Source organism: Otolemur garnettii, unplaced genomic scaffold (genome assembly GCF_000181295.1).
Source record: "Otolemur garnettii isolate 467f Iridium unplaced genomic scaffold, OtoGar3 scaffold00004, whole genome shotgun sequence".
Classification (NCBI taxonomy): Eukaryota; Metazoa; Chordata; class Mammalia; order Primates; family Galagidae; genus Otolemur; species Otolemur garnettii.
Genome location: NW_003852399.1, coordinates 21,459,104 through 21,472,825, shown reverse-complemented (window position 1 = coordinate 21,472,825; position 13,722 = coordinate 21,459,104).

Below are 13,722 nucleotides of genomic sequence, written 5' to 3'. Positions count from 1 at the left end.
CTCAAGACTGTGATTTCTCTTTTGTCCATTAACTATTGTAGTGCCACAAAAATCATTATGGAGTGCCAAAACTTATGATAGGGTTATCAAAATATTATTTATATTATTACACAATATAAATAAAAATACATACATAAAATAATTAGTGATTGACCCTTATGTACAAAAATAAATATTAATGATCTTAAGGAAGAAGTTGTCTAGTGAAAACATTTTAATGTGTATAAAGAATAAAATCCTAGGGCTAAAGAGGAAACAGTATGGGTTAGACTTCTGAGAAAATTCCAGAGGATTTTTGGGTCTTCCTTAGAGATAGTAAATGAAAATGAGATACGGATAAGATAACAAAGGAGGAAAGTTGCTTTCTAGATGTAGAGTTTATGTATATTCATAACATTGCATATTAATACATTCTAACTCTACCTTCAGAAGTTTATGTTACATATTCTTTAAACATTATATATTGGTTATATGTTATGTGCACACAAATATACAAGAACTCTGCTATATGGTTGGCTTTGTCTCTAGCTTAGTAGCAACAGATTGCTAAGTTTGTAAGCATCACAAAATTCAAATAAACTGTTGACTAAGCTCTTATCCAAGTCAATGGAATCTGATCTGAGCTCTATTTTCCTGTGGAGCAAAGTGCTTATAGCAGCTAATTTCCTAATTTCCTGCAAACTCGAGGTTATTATTTTAATGTCTCTATTTTGAATCATACTCACATCCTTGTGCTTGGCAGAAGTCTGCTAGCTGGACAAGTGGTACTATATTATATAGCAAAAGTAAAGTGTTAATTAGTGCTAGAAATAAAATGCATAGATATTATCATCTCATAAATATTCAACTTTAACAGTACAGTTCAAGAATCACAGCTTATGAGTGCCTTTATAAGATCAAAGTTCAAGAGATTACAAAAATGCCAACATAAATGAGAAATGTAGATTAAGAGTCCCACAATGGATGAAGACTAAATCTTTTGATATTTTTACCATTTGAATTCTGACATTTTTGAAAATTTTTCCTGTTGCCAATTCAACCAAGAAATATATTTATTCTACAATAGTTTGTTTTGTACATTAAATTGTCTGCTTATAATTATATGTAAGAGATTTTTTTTCTTCTTAAAGTCCATAAAATCGAAATTATATCCCCATCACCATGATCTCACTCCTCTAATATGTTAATGTATACATCATATTTTTAAATGACTCTAAACCACTTAGACTGAAAATAAGTGAATTTAAAAACTAAACATTGTTCGAATCAAGCTTTGGTTATGATAAAGCTTTTTCTTAATTGTATGAAAATGAGATTAGATCTAACCTTGTATTAATATGTACATGACTTTATTGTTACACTATGTGATTTAAAATTTATTTAGCCCATAAAAGAAATTCCCAAATGAACAGATATTTTGGAGACACTCTTCTCTGAAAAAGAATGTATCTTGCTAATGTTTTTGAAAACTTGCAAATATAACATTTTTACTTGATCATATAAAAATATTTTTATCTGCTGTCCTGGTTCATAAGTCATAAGTACAATATAGCAGTCCATATATATAATATGCTAATTAATATATATTACTAGATGTATTAATTAGATTCATTTACATATATATTTTAATTCATATATTATATTTATACATCTTGATTTTACATCTCTATATATAATTTAGCAGCCGAATTCAATGGCTGCTTAAGCTCCTCTTGCCGCAACCTAACATACAGTTGTATTAGTATTATTGTCCACTTTTATTCATGTTATTTGAACAAATGTTCAACAACAAATGTATAACCTTGTTGCCTATTTTATTGTTTAAATTAATATCTACCTCAAATTCAAAGTATAATGCAAAGCATAATGCAAACAAACCCAACTAAGTGTATCATTTAATTCATTCAATTCAACTCACACTCATCGAGCATATGTTATATACCCCCTACTGGGTTAGTATAAGAGAGACATAGATGTATTGTTCTTACCCTCAAGTTGTTCATGGTCTAGAGGAGAATGAAATATTAGGAAATAACTGCTTCCCCTACAGTAAGGTGCACAGGTCAGAAGCTGCTCATGGGAAGGCCCTTTTTATTCAGACTGAAGGGGGCTTGCAGGGAGCAGAGATGGTCTGAATTCAGTGCCAGTTAAATATATGAGTTTTTCAGCTTATAAAAGACTGTATCATTTTATTTATCTTTTACTAAAAAAGCAATAGTAATGTTACCTTACCTTTGTATTGCAATGTTTTTTTTGTTTGTTTGTTTTTGTTTTTTTGCAGTTTTCAGCCAGGGCCGAGTTTGAACCTACCACCTCTGGTATATGGAGCTGGTGCCCTGCTCCTTCAGCCACAGGTGCCGCCTGTATTTCAATGTTTTAAGCTCTTTCACATAAAACCTGTAAAGAAGAGTGGGGAAAAAACAATAAAATTAGTCTCATTTGATAAATCAAGTATGATCAGTAAGTTAAACAAAACGGATGTATTTTGGCTTACTGTGAGTCTCATGCTATGTATATATATTAATCACATCACCTTGCTATGTGAGAAACTTAATATTATTTGGATTTATGATACTTGTTTGGCAGTATTTATGCTGCCAACATAAAGTAACATAAAGCCGTGCAAAACCATCCTATTACATGTAACAGATCACAGGTATATAGCAACTAAATGATATCAAAGTTAGGTCTTTATAGATGTGCACACAAATGCTAACAGAAAAATACAAGCAACAGGAATTTACAGATCAGAAAACAAGAAAGTTCAGTTTGCATTTGCTTTAAACTAGCAGTTTATCCCTGATTTCTACTACAACAAATATTTATGGATCTTCTGTTATGTGTAAGGCCCTATGCTCAGTAGCAATAGGACATACAGATATGATTGCCAGTCTTAAGCAAGAGAGAGGTGTCAGAGGTTCAGAAAGAAAACAAATAACCATAACAAATTATATAAAATTTATATAGCTATATAGATTTATAAAAATTCTGTAAAACAAATGCCATAGCAGAAAAGGTCTGGGAATCAAATGTAGAGAGAGACCTTATTCAGTTTGGGCAATCAGAAGAAGCTTTATAACAGAGAGAGGTGATATTCTTGAAACACAAGTAGTATTTCCACATAGAGAATTTGGAGGAGGGACTATACCCTAAAACATCAAGGCATGATGCTTTGGAGGAGAACCTCCTTGAATTGGCCAGACATAAATAAAGTAAGAACACCATAGGAAAGGAAGTAGGGCATGAATATTGAGAAAACATGGGGAGTGCCCAAGTGTGAAGAAATTTTACTGAATTTCCTCTGCAATGGGGAATCAGTACACATGTCTGAGGGCAATGACTGGATATGATCTATTTGGAAATCATGCAACAGAACACTGGGGCTAGATTCAAGGGCGAGAATAGAGAGATGCTGTAAATCTATTTCAATAACAATAGCCTGGACCAGTTCAGTACATCTGGAAACAGAAAGCACAGGATCAAAGCTCAGGACTTTGGAGAAGTAGTAACCGTATGACATCATAATACCTGAATTAAGTGGTGAGGATGAGAAAGAGTGGAAGATCTGTGCAAGCCTTCAAGTTCTGATGACCACAAATATTTCTTCATGGAAAAAAAAATAGCATATGAGAAGCAAGAAGAAGCTTCCTTCCCTCACGGCACTGACCAGTCCTGTTCATTCCATGCATCTGACTGGCTTACCCAAGATTCCCTTTCTCAGTCTCCACTTTGTACATCTCTCCTAATGCTTTCATCATGTCTAAGATGTGACGACTTTCCTAAATTGAGCAGACCAGTTTAGTCAGTGTTATGAGTGGCGATGATCCCTGAATACGCACTCAAAACAAGGAAGTCTGTAGAAAGACTGTATTGGGGGGAGGATTTGGTGAATTTAGTTTTGGACATATTAAGCTTACTATGTTTAATTATATTTGAAGAATTAATATCTTTTTCTGAAAATTAATGCACAAACTTTATTGCACATGTCAGGTAGTTTGGTCGTCTCAACTGTTGCCATGAGTGTGTGTGATTACCAACTGAGTAGGACTGAGTATACCAAGAAGTCAGAGGAGGGTCCTGTGACATCTGGCCAGGGCAGGAGGTCAGCAGTATGGCCTAGCCACTTCATAACCACAAAGACCCTAAGTCTTCTCTATGAATGGTCTGCTAAATGAATGACAATTTGCTGAGGTATCAATCTGTTTTTAATAATTATTGCCAATTGCAAATGCATATTTGGATCTCAGCCTGTTTTTAATTCTTGGCAATTCTTGGCAATTCTTTGCCATCCGAGGTTTACTAGGCATAAGAAGCTTCCTCATGCTAAGCTATATGCAAAACTAATTACCACTCAGTGTGATTTTAACAAATAATACTTGGGGTTAATTTTATAGTCAACATTAAAAGAATTATTGAGAAGAAAAAAATCTGAATTAGACATTTCCTGCTGTATGACATCAACAAACTAAATTATCTGAGTCAACTCTAAGAAGGAAGAACCTATAAATGTAGCTCTTACTGTGTATCAGGTGTTTTAACATCCACGATCTCATTTGTCTTTGCAACTCTTCAAAGCGTGTAGTAATATTGTCTTTTTGTTTTGTTTCAGAATGGTTAAACAAGTTGAAGAAAGTAACACATCTATCAATATCCAAAGTTCAGATTCCAACACAAATCCTGTCAGATTCCAAAATCTGCACTCCTTTCCAAAATAGTACCTTCCGAGCTTGAACCTATGCCAAGCCAGAGTATATTCAAGTCAAGTAATTATAAAATTGTAAAACATAATGAAAATATGATAGGGAATATAATGATATTGTCTATTAAGTAGTTCTGTGCACCAGCCAATTTCCTTCTAAGTTGCTTGGCTTATGTAATCCTATTATTAAATTACACTACATCTTAGAAGTCCTAAAGAGTTAAAGAAGAGTGGTGTAAAACAAAGTCAGGGAGCATCCTCTGTGAGCTCACAATGTATAATATCATGGGGTGTAGAAAAACCAGAAACCTAGGAAAAGTAAAGTTGCTTTGAAGATGACAAGCAAAAAGAGAGAAATCTACCCATAAGCAAGCAGAAAACATTATTTGTATTATAAACATATATCTATTATTATGCATCAGTTGACACAAGTATAATGTTGGGACAATTTCCCTGGGACAATAGTAATTATTTTTAAAATGCACTGAATTTTACACTCCATTACCAGTCCCACAAAACCCTAATTTGGCAGTCTAACAGTAACTCAGCAAGCTACTTAGAGGATGAAATTGTTCCAAGGTCAAAGAATCAGAATCTCCAGGTGCTAAGGTTGTTTCAGGAAATAACTCCAGGTCCAATTAACTTCAGGATGTGAAGCACTCATGTGTATGTTTTCTAAATTTATAAGTAAAATTATTTATAATTATGTTTGACTTCTGTTAATTGAGTAAAGTGGCTCCAACAAGACCAGGAGATTATAGTATAATCTCCACTTGAGCTATTTAATGTCACAAAACACCAAGAAGCAACAAGTCCCAAACCATGGCTGCCCATTGTGCTCAGTATACTTTGATCCCTCATCCACTCCACTGCCTCCACAATATATTTCCCTATCTCTAAGTCATTTCATCTAAAATAATGCCTTGGAATCATCATAGGTAAGAGCCTATGTTTTTCAGGTCCTGCAGAAGACTTCAACAAAGGTGTGGAATCTACAAATTTAGTACCTTTGCAAGACTTTTTATCCACATGAGTGAGAAATATATCAATCTTTGTTTTTTCTACAGATACCTGTGGAATTAGACAAAGCACACACATAGGGCAATTGTTAACTCTCAAAGAAAGTAACTTTATAAACAGGATTTAATCCTGTAAAGAGGAGAAGGAGAATTTTCTTGGCTGTCTCTTCATTTGCAAAGTGGTATTTTTTACAAGGGAGTTTGTGCTTGAAGATATGAAGCAACACGATTTCAGCCCTCTTCCCTAATACTTTGCAATTAGGCAATTGCAAAGAACTCTTGGCAATTCTTTTCCATCCAAGGTTTGCTAGGCATAAGAAGCTTCCTCATGCTAAGCTATATACTTTATGATATTTGCTTTCTTAACTCTACATTGACCTAGTTGAAACATTGAGTTTTATGCTCATCTAACTAAATTCTTAATCAGGGCCTCCTTCCTTCCTGTCCCTATCTTAGAGTAGTAGACTGGTTTTATTTATTGTTGCTCTGTTTTTTTTGTTTGCTATCTTTCTGTGTTTTTCTTTAATCTTTTTATAAACCATGAAACTGTGACATATTTCCTAAAGCTCTTAGAAGCAACTCCACTTTGTTTTAACATGTGTCAGTCCACACATATGCATAGTAGACCTCTTGCTTCTGGTATACATATGAGTCTTATTCTCCAAATAAAACAAAGCAGCCTGTGAGGGCAAGAACCAAGATTCAAGCTTGTATTATAGTACCTCTCAGAACAGTGATGCCCCATAAAGCTTTCTATGATGTTGGGAATGTCTTATGCTTCTGTAGTCCAATACTACAGCCCTAGAGCATATAACTCACATTGAATACCTAACACGTGCTCTATAAATATTGCCCAGTGAACACATAGAGTTTTATTATGCTAAATATTTCCCTTCATGGAGAGAGTTTTTATCCCCATTTGGAATTTTATCATTCAGTGTGTAGAGAGCAACTTTTATCAAAAAAAGGAAGAAGGAAGGAAGAGAGGGAGGGAGGGAGGAAAAATAGAGAAAGGTGGGAAGAAGCGAACGAGAGAGAGAGAGGAAGGATGGAAGGAAGGAAGGAAGGAAGGAAGGAAGGAAGGAAGGAAGGCATCAGAGGGAGATATTTTAGAGGGAGCACTTTAACTGATGCTCTTGAAAATCACCTCAAATTAGGAGTTCGTCTCTCCACTTAGAGCCTGACCTAGTTGTATCATAATCATATTTCAGAGACTTCTTAGGGTAACTCAAAATTTTAAGTGGATCTCACACTGATCATGGCGAAGCTAAGTTATCAGTCACATGAAAACAGATAATTTCATTTCAGAATGTTCAACCACATTTAATCAGTCAGAACTAAAGAACATTCATGAACACTTTCACAAAATAGGTATCTGAATTAACTAAGAATTTTGTGTTCTTTTAAATACAGTAGAATTTCCATATCTGGCCACATCCCTAACATTGACCACTTCCTTAAGTTGACCTAATTTTCATACACTGGACATGTACCTCATATAGTAAGGCCTAATTCCTTATGTTGACCCCTTCTGCAGGTTGACCAATTTGTTATAGTCCCTTGGGTGGTTTACTTATAGAGGGTCTACTAAATAATTGGCTTTTTTTGATCAGAATTTCAAAGAATCAACTCATTCATTTTCTTCATAAAATGTTGATAAAATTTTAAGTAAATAGAAAAAATCAATTTTACCATACCCCTTGAGACAAATATAATGTACACAGTACATCAGCTAACTAGAGTGAGATCTGTCCTAATTCTGTATAATGCAGTTCCAAATGGAGTCAGACACGATCTGTAATTTTCAAACTATGTCCTGAGAAATGGCTAAAAATATTTAATTTACATAAATACCTTTGACATGCCTGTGGTAGAGTGAAGCTCCATATTTGTTCTCTGTGCTCTATATGAAATATGTTTTCATTTGAACAAGTTCATTTTTCTTATTATTTGTCTTTATAACAATTAAACACAGTAGAACCTCCTTAATCACACAGTGACCCCCAGTTCTATCCATGTTGTTCCAAAAGATAAGATGATAGTATTCCCTATGTATGTATATCACATGTTCCTTATCCATTTATTCATTGATGGACACTGAAGTTGATGGCATATCTTTGCTATTGTGAATAGTGCCATGATAAACATGTATCCCTTTAATAAACTAATTTCTTTTCCTTTGGGTAGATATTCAGTAGTGGGATTGCTCAGTGTGAATCATAGGGTAGTTCTATTTTTAGTTTTCTGAGACATCTTTGTACTGTTTGTACCAATTTACATTTCTATTAACATGTGTAAGAGTTCCCTTTCTTTTCTTCACCTCTTCTCCAGGATCTGTTACTTCTTGTCTTTTTAGTAACAGCCACTCTATGGGAGTGTGACGCCTCCATATTTGTTCTCTGTGCTCAGGATTGTCTTGACTATTCTTGGTCTTTTTTGATTTTGTATGAATTTTAGGAATGCTTTTTTTGATTTCTGTAAAAAGTCATAGTAGTATTTTGATAGGGATTGCATTGACTCTGAAATTGCTTTGGACAGTATGGTCATTTTAATGATATTGATTTTCTAATCCTTGAGCATGGGTTGTCTTTTCCTTTTTTTTTTTTTGGCAGTTTTTGGCTGGGGCTGGTTGAACTCACCACTTCCCGTATATGGAGTCCACACCCTACTCCTTGGAGCCACAGGCACTGCCCGTCTTTCCATTTTTTGATGTCCTCTTCAATTTCATCAATGTTTTATAGTTTTCCTTGAGGAGTTCTCTCATCTCTTTAGTTAAATTTATTCCTAGATATTTTACTATTTTTTGTAGCTATTATAAATGAAATTGCCTTCTTGATTTATGTTTTCTTTCTTTCTTCTTTTTTTTTTTTGCTGTTTTATTATTGGTATATGGAAATGAACTGATTTTCATATGTTGATTTATATCCTCAACTTTATTGAATTTGTTTATCAGTTCTAAAAGTATTTTGGTGGGGTCTTTTGGGTTTTCTAAATATAAAATCATGTCACCTGCAAGAGGGACAATTTGCTTTGCTCTTTTTTAAATTGGATGCTTTTTATTTCTTTCTCTTGCCTGATTACTTTGGCTAGGACATCTGGTACTTGGAGTACTTTAGACTGAAGATCTTCCTTTCCCCTATTTCCTATCCTCCACCCTCTAATATTTTAGGGGGCTGTGGCCTATGTAAGAAGTAAATAGTCTTTTTTTTTTCCTCCTCCAGGGTCTTGAATCCCAATTGACAATAGCACTGGTAAATTATTCAAGGTTGGAGGGAAAATTTGAACATGCAAGAAGAAGAGTTTTCAGAGATGGTGTAGTTTCGCATTGCCTATCTCCCACAAGCTTCCACATCAAAATTATGATGCATTCTGCTTGGTGAATCCTACTGATTGTCTGATGTATGAATTTAATTCCCTTCCTCCAGGTATACAGCTTGTCATACACAAGATTTATGAAAAGAAGCTTCCCTTGGACAGTGTTCCTTGCAAGTTTGAGGAAAATAGACTTGACCAAGGACTAGGACAAGTACAGGTTTAGTTGGTACTTGGAAAATTGTATCCTTCAGATACAATGCTGTGCCTAGAGGTGAGATTATGGGAACCAGTTATACTTAAGTGAAATGAGAAAAATTGAAGAAGAAGAGAGTGGTGCAAGAAGATCTCACCCAGACTCAAGCACACCTAGAAAGTTATGCTGTCTGAATCCTTACCATGTACAAGGGTCAGAAACCTTGATAAACATAATCTTCACCATCAGGGTGACTTCTCATTTCGACAGATGTTTTATCTCAACCCATTTTTCTCTCCTATTTTGGAATTTCATATATCACAGAACAAGTTTCCTAGGAGGCATTATCATGACTATCTTGAGTAGTACCATGCTAACTTCTGCAGAAGGATTCTAGAGGCCAGCTGGGGCCAGGAACACCCTCTTGAGCCAGTAATCTAGGTTCAAAGATGATATGATATATTTGGCCTAATTTGGATAGATACTAATATTTTGTCAAAACAGTAGTGTTAAGGAAGACCTAATTAAATAATATTTTGAGCATATGCCACTTTCCTCCAGCTTAAACTCCTTCAGGATGTTCTATTCGCTATAGAGTAGGTACCAAATGAAATGTTATGATTTGATTTTATATATTTTATACTTTTTTAAATATATTTTTACACTTAAAATTTTATATATTTTAAGACATATATTTTACACTTTGGTTAGTATCCCAACAAACATAAGAGTTTACTATACAGTTTCACATTCTTTTTAAAGACAACAGACCTCATAATGATTTCAATTTGTATCCAAGTTAAGTTTGGCCCCCATCACACTCTCCAAGGAATATCTTCCAAAGCCTTACTGATTCCGCTATGCTTCCTGATCCTATAATTTTAATTGCATTTCCCTAGGAGTCCAGCTTGACATCCAATTTGATTTGTACATAGAAATTTCCCTAAGGCAAACAACTCCAATGAATTTTAAAGTCTATCTTCTACCACTTGATGGAACTATTTTTTCTTCTAACAAAAAGGACTATTAATTGTTTTTAGAAAATACCTTACTCTGTTTATAATTTCTTTGCCAATTCATATATTTTATGTATTAATTCTGAGAAGTATTTGTTGATTATTTTCAATGTCTGTTTCTTAATATGTAATTTTTCATCTTAAAACTCTTATTTTTGTTGCTTTTCCCCAAACATAACCCTTCTCTTAAAAACCAAGATGTTTATAATAGTCACTATGTGAGAAGACAATTCAATGGAAATCTTCCTAAAAGCCTGAAGACTTATAAAGGTCAAGTGTGAAGAAAAGCCAAAAGGGATCCATTTTAGGGGGTATATCATTAATTTCCTATTTAAGATAATTCAACAAGTAGACATTGTTCCCTAGCCCATGTAAATGTCATTTGAACTAAAATCCTACCATTCTTCTTTACTGTGTTTTTGCCAGGGGCACAACCAAAATCAAGCATTCTGTTAATTTATATCATTCATTTTATTTCACTCCTGTCAGTATATGGAAACCTATAAATTCTAAACAAGGAATTTTCCATTAATTTAGAAATAAACTCACAATTGAAGTTTTAAAAAAGTCACACTTCAAGATGAAATCAATACTAGGGCAACATAAAATGTTGAGATTGGCTCTCTGCAATCATGATTACCTCTTTTTTTTATTTTTAAAGCTAACCATTTGTCAGCACTGTTCTAAGAACTTTACCTGGGTGGAGGAAGGGGGATTGAAGGGATCACTTCTGAGGTTTATCTTACAGGAGTACAAGTGAATCTTTCTAAGAGTAGAATGTGAACGTTTTAAAACAATAACTGAGAAAATGACATGAAGGCTGTGTTGACCAGTTTGATGGAAGTATTTCGGATTGCATGTGACAACCCCACACTGTACCCCAGAAATGCATTAATGTACATAGTTACCATTCAATTAAAAAAAAAAACTGTACCTATATTAGAGTTTATGTATCTGTCTCACTTCTTTTTATAATGGACTTACCAATTAATCTTTTTGTGCCTTTGTTGCCTCATCTATAAAGTGATAGATGAGGATAGAGTAGTAACTACTTCATAGGATTGCTCTAAAGATTAAATTACTTATAAAACATAATGTTCTTAGACCAATCAGTAGCAAATGATGAAAACAATTTGTTACTCTTACTGGATTTTAGGGGAAAAAATTGTCGTCTTCAGTTAAAGACATCTAATTGACTATGTCAAAGTGGAACAGGTAACTATTATGCCTCCAGTGTCTCTTAACAGGGGTTCTATAGAATTTATGGTGAGAAGAGTCATCTCCACATAGGAATGTCCCCTATAAATGGATAGTATCCCTAGATTTTAGGCCCTAGGTTTAGGTAGCAAGCTTTAGTCATTTAGATAGCCAGCATACCCATAATGATTTTCCAGATATTTCAGTTGGGAGGGCAATGATACGATTTTTTTCCTAAGCCCCTATATTCCACCCTGCTGAGAAATAATGTGCTGGAAAGTCATCCATAGTCTGTGTAACTTAATTCAAGAATGTACAGAGAAAATGTGAAACTTTCTTTGTATCTTGCCCCTGGGTGATCTGGTAATATGGCTGGATCACATGAAGTACTTTATTTGCTACTTAATAGAAAGTGTTTTGTTTGTCACTGTTCTGAATTTCTATGACTTTCAAAAGACTTTTTTTTTTGCACATTCAGAATCTTCCATCTATTTTTCTCTGCTTAAATTTTTACATAAATTATTAATTTAATGTCAAATATGATGTCATAGAAAATACATAGAGGGTATGATGGAAGGATGATGTTGATTGGTATTTAAGATCATTTAATTTCATGAAACAATGCTTATTGGGGTGATACTATTACTTATTGATATTTCCTTGTTCTCTAAGCAAAGATTATTTTTAAATTTACCAACACAGGACTTTATACTAATGTTCTTCATTACCCTTTGACTTTTCATTTCTTCTGTAATTTTTCTTTTTCATTACCTTTTCTCACTTTTATTTCTACTTCTTTTTAAAAAAAATTTTTTTTCAGCATCTGTAGTCCCAGCTACAGGAGGCTGAGGCAGGAGAATCACTTGGGCCCAAGTGTTGGAGATTGCTGTAAGCTATGATGCCACAGCACTCAACCCAAGATGAATGAGACTCTGTTTAAAAAAAAAATTATTTTTTCAGTAAACATTTTTAAAATGTGTGTGTGAAACACATAGACAATATTGAGAAAAAAGCATAATCAATATAAAATATTGAATATTTCAGTCCTTTTATACTTAGTCAGAACATGAGTTGGTAACTCTGAGGTAAAGCATTTATTCTTATTTTGTTTCAATTAATAAACAATATTATTTTGTACCTGCCAAATAGAGATGATATCTATACCATGATTTGTTCTTTGGAATAAGAGATACTCAATTCCAATATTGTGCTTTGACCACTGAATGGACAAATTTTATATATAGTAAGCCTATTTTTATAAAAATAAGTTTATCAGAACTACATTTATCCTCTCACTATGGATTTTTTAATTAGGTGCATGCTTACTCTGTCAATCACAATTTCATATGCAAACTAAGTTGAAAATATACACATGGAACAGGAAGGAATTCTGAGAAGATGGCTGACTGGTAGCAACCCTTGGCAGAGGCTCCTGAGCAGAGGAAGAAAAACTGGATGGAATCGAACTCTATGAAGCCAAAGACAGGGAGCTGAGCCAAAAAGAAGTTCAGTAAGCTGTAAATCCAAGGAAGAGCATCCAAGAAAACAAATTACAGGTACAAAGTCTATCAACTAGAGGATGGGAGACCCCTCCCCCATACAAAAGACGTCTCATTTTACCTCACTGGAGAGAGCCGCTAAACTCCACGTCTCTTTCTCCAGGGAGGTCTCACTTATGAACCTAGACACTACCCCACCAGGCACAAAATTGAACAGATATTTTCCCCCATAAGTCCAAACTCCCAGTGCACCCTTTCTCCCTCACAAGACAGTCTAAACTACCAGTCCACTCTTTCTCCCTCACAAGACGGTCTGAAGTTCTGGCCCCTGCAGAGCACAGACTGTTTGGTCTTGTCCTGAGAGAACTGGGCATAGTGTGGACCACCAGCCATCAGGATGGAATCTGACTAATGGGAAAGAAAGAGGGTGTGGGAAGAAAGGGACACTCAGCAGGAGGAGGAGCAGTCCCCCATCATAACTATGCACGGTCAGTGGTAGTGTTGACCCTCAGTTTAGGCTGTGTCTGGTGGGATGTGGTGCCAAACCCCTTCCTCTGATGGCACCCACAGTGGGAGAGTGGTGCCCTGTGTTGACTGAGTTTGGCAGACAGTTCTGGTCCACTGCCCCTCCTGGACCTTCGAGCAGAGGCTTGATAGGTGTGGAGTGTGACTGAAGAACAAGGGCGTGTTCCCCTGATTCCAACAGAACCCTTGAGCAGTGACTTACTGGGTATGAACCAAAACCCAAGGGCTAGGGCATGGTCCACTGTCCCCAGCTGGTGAG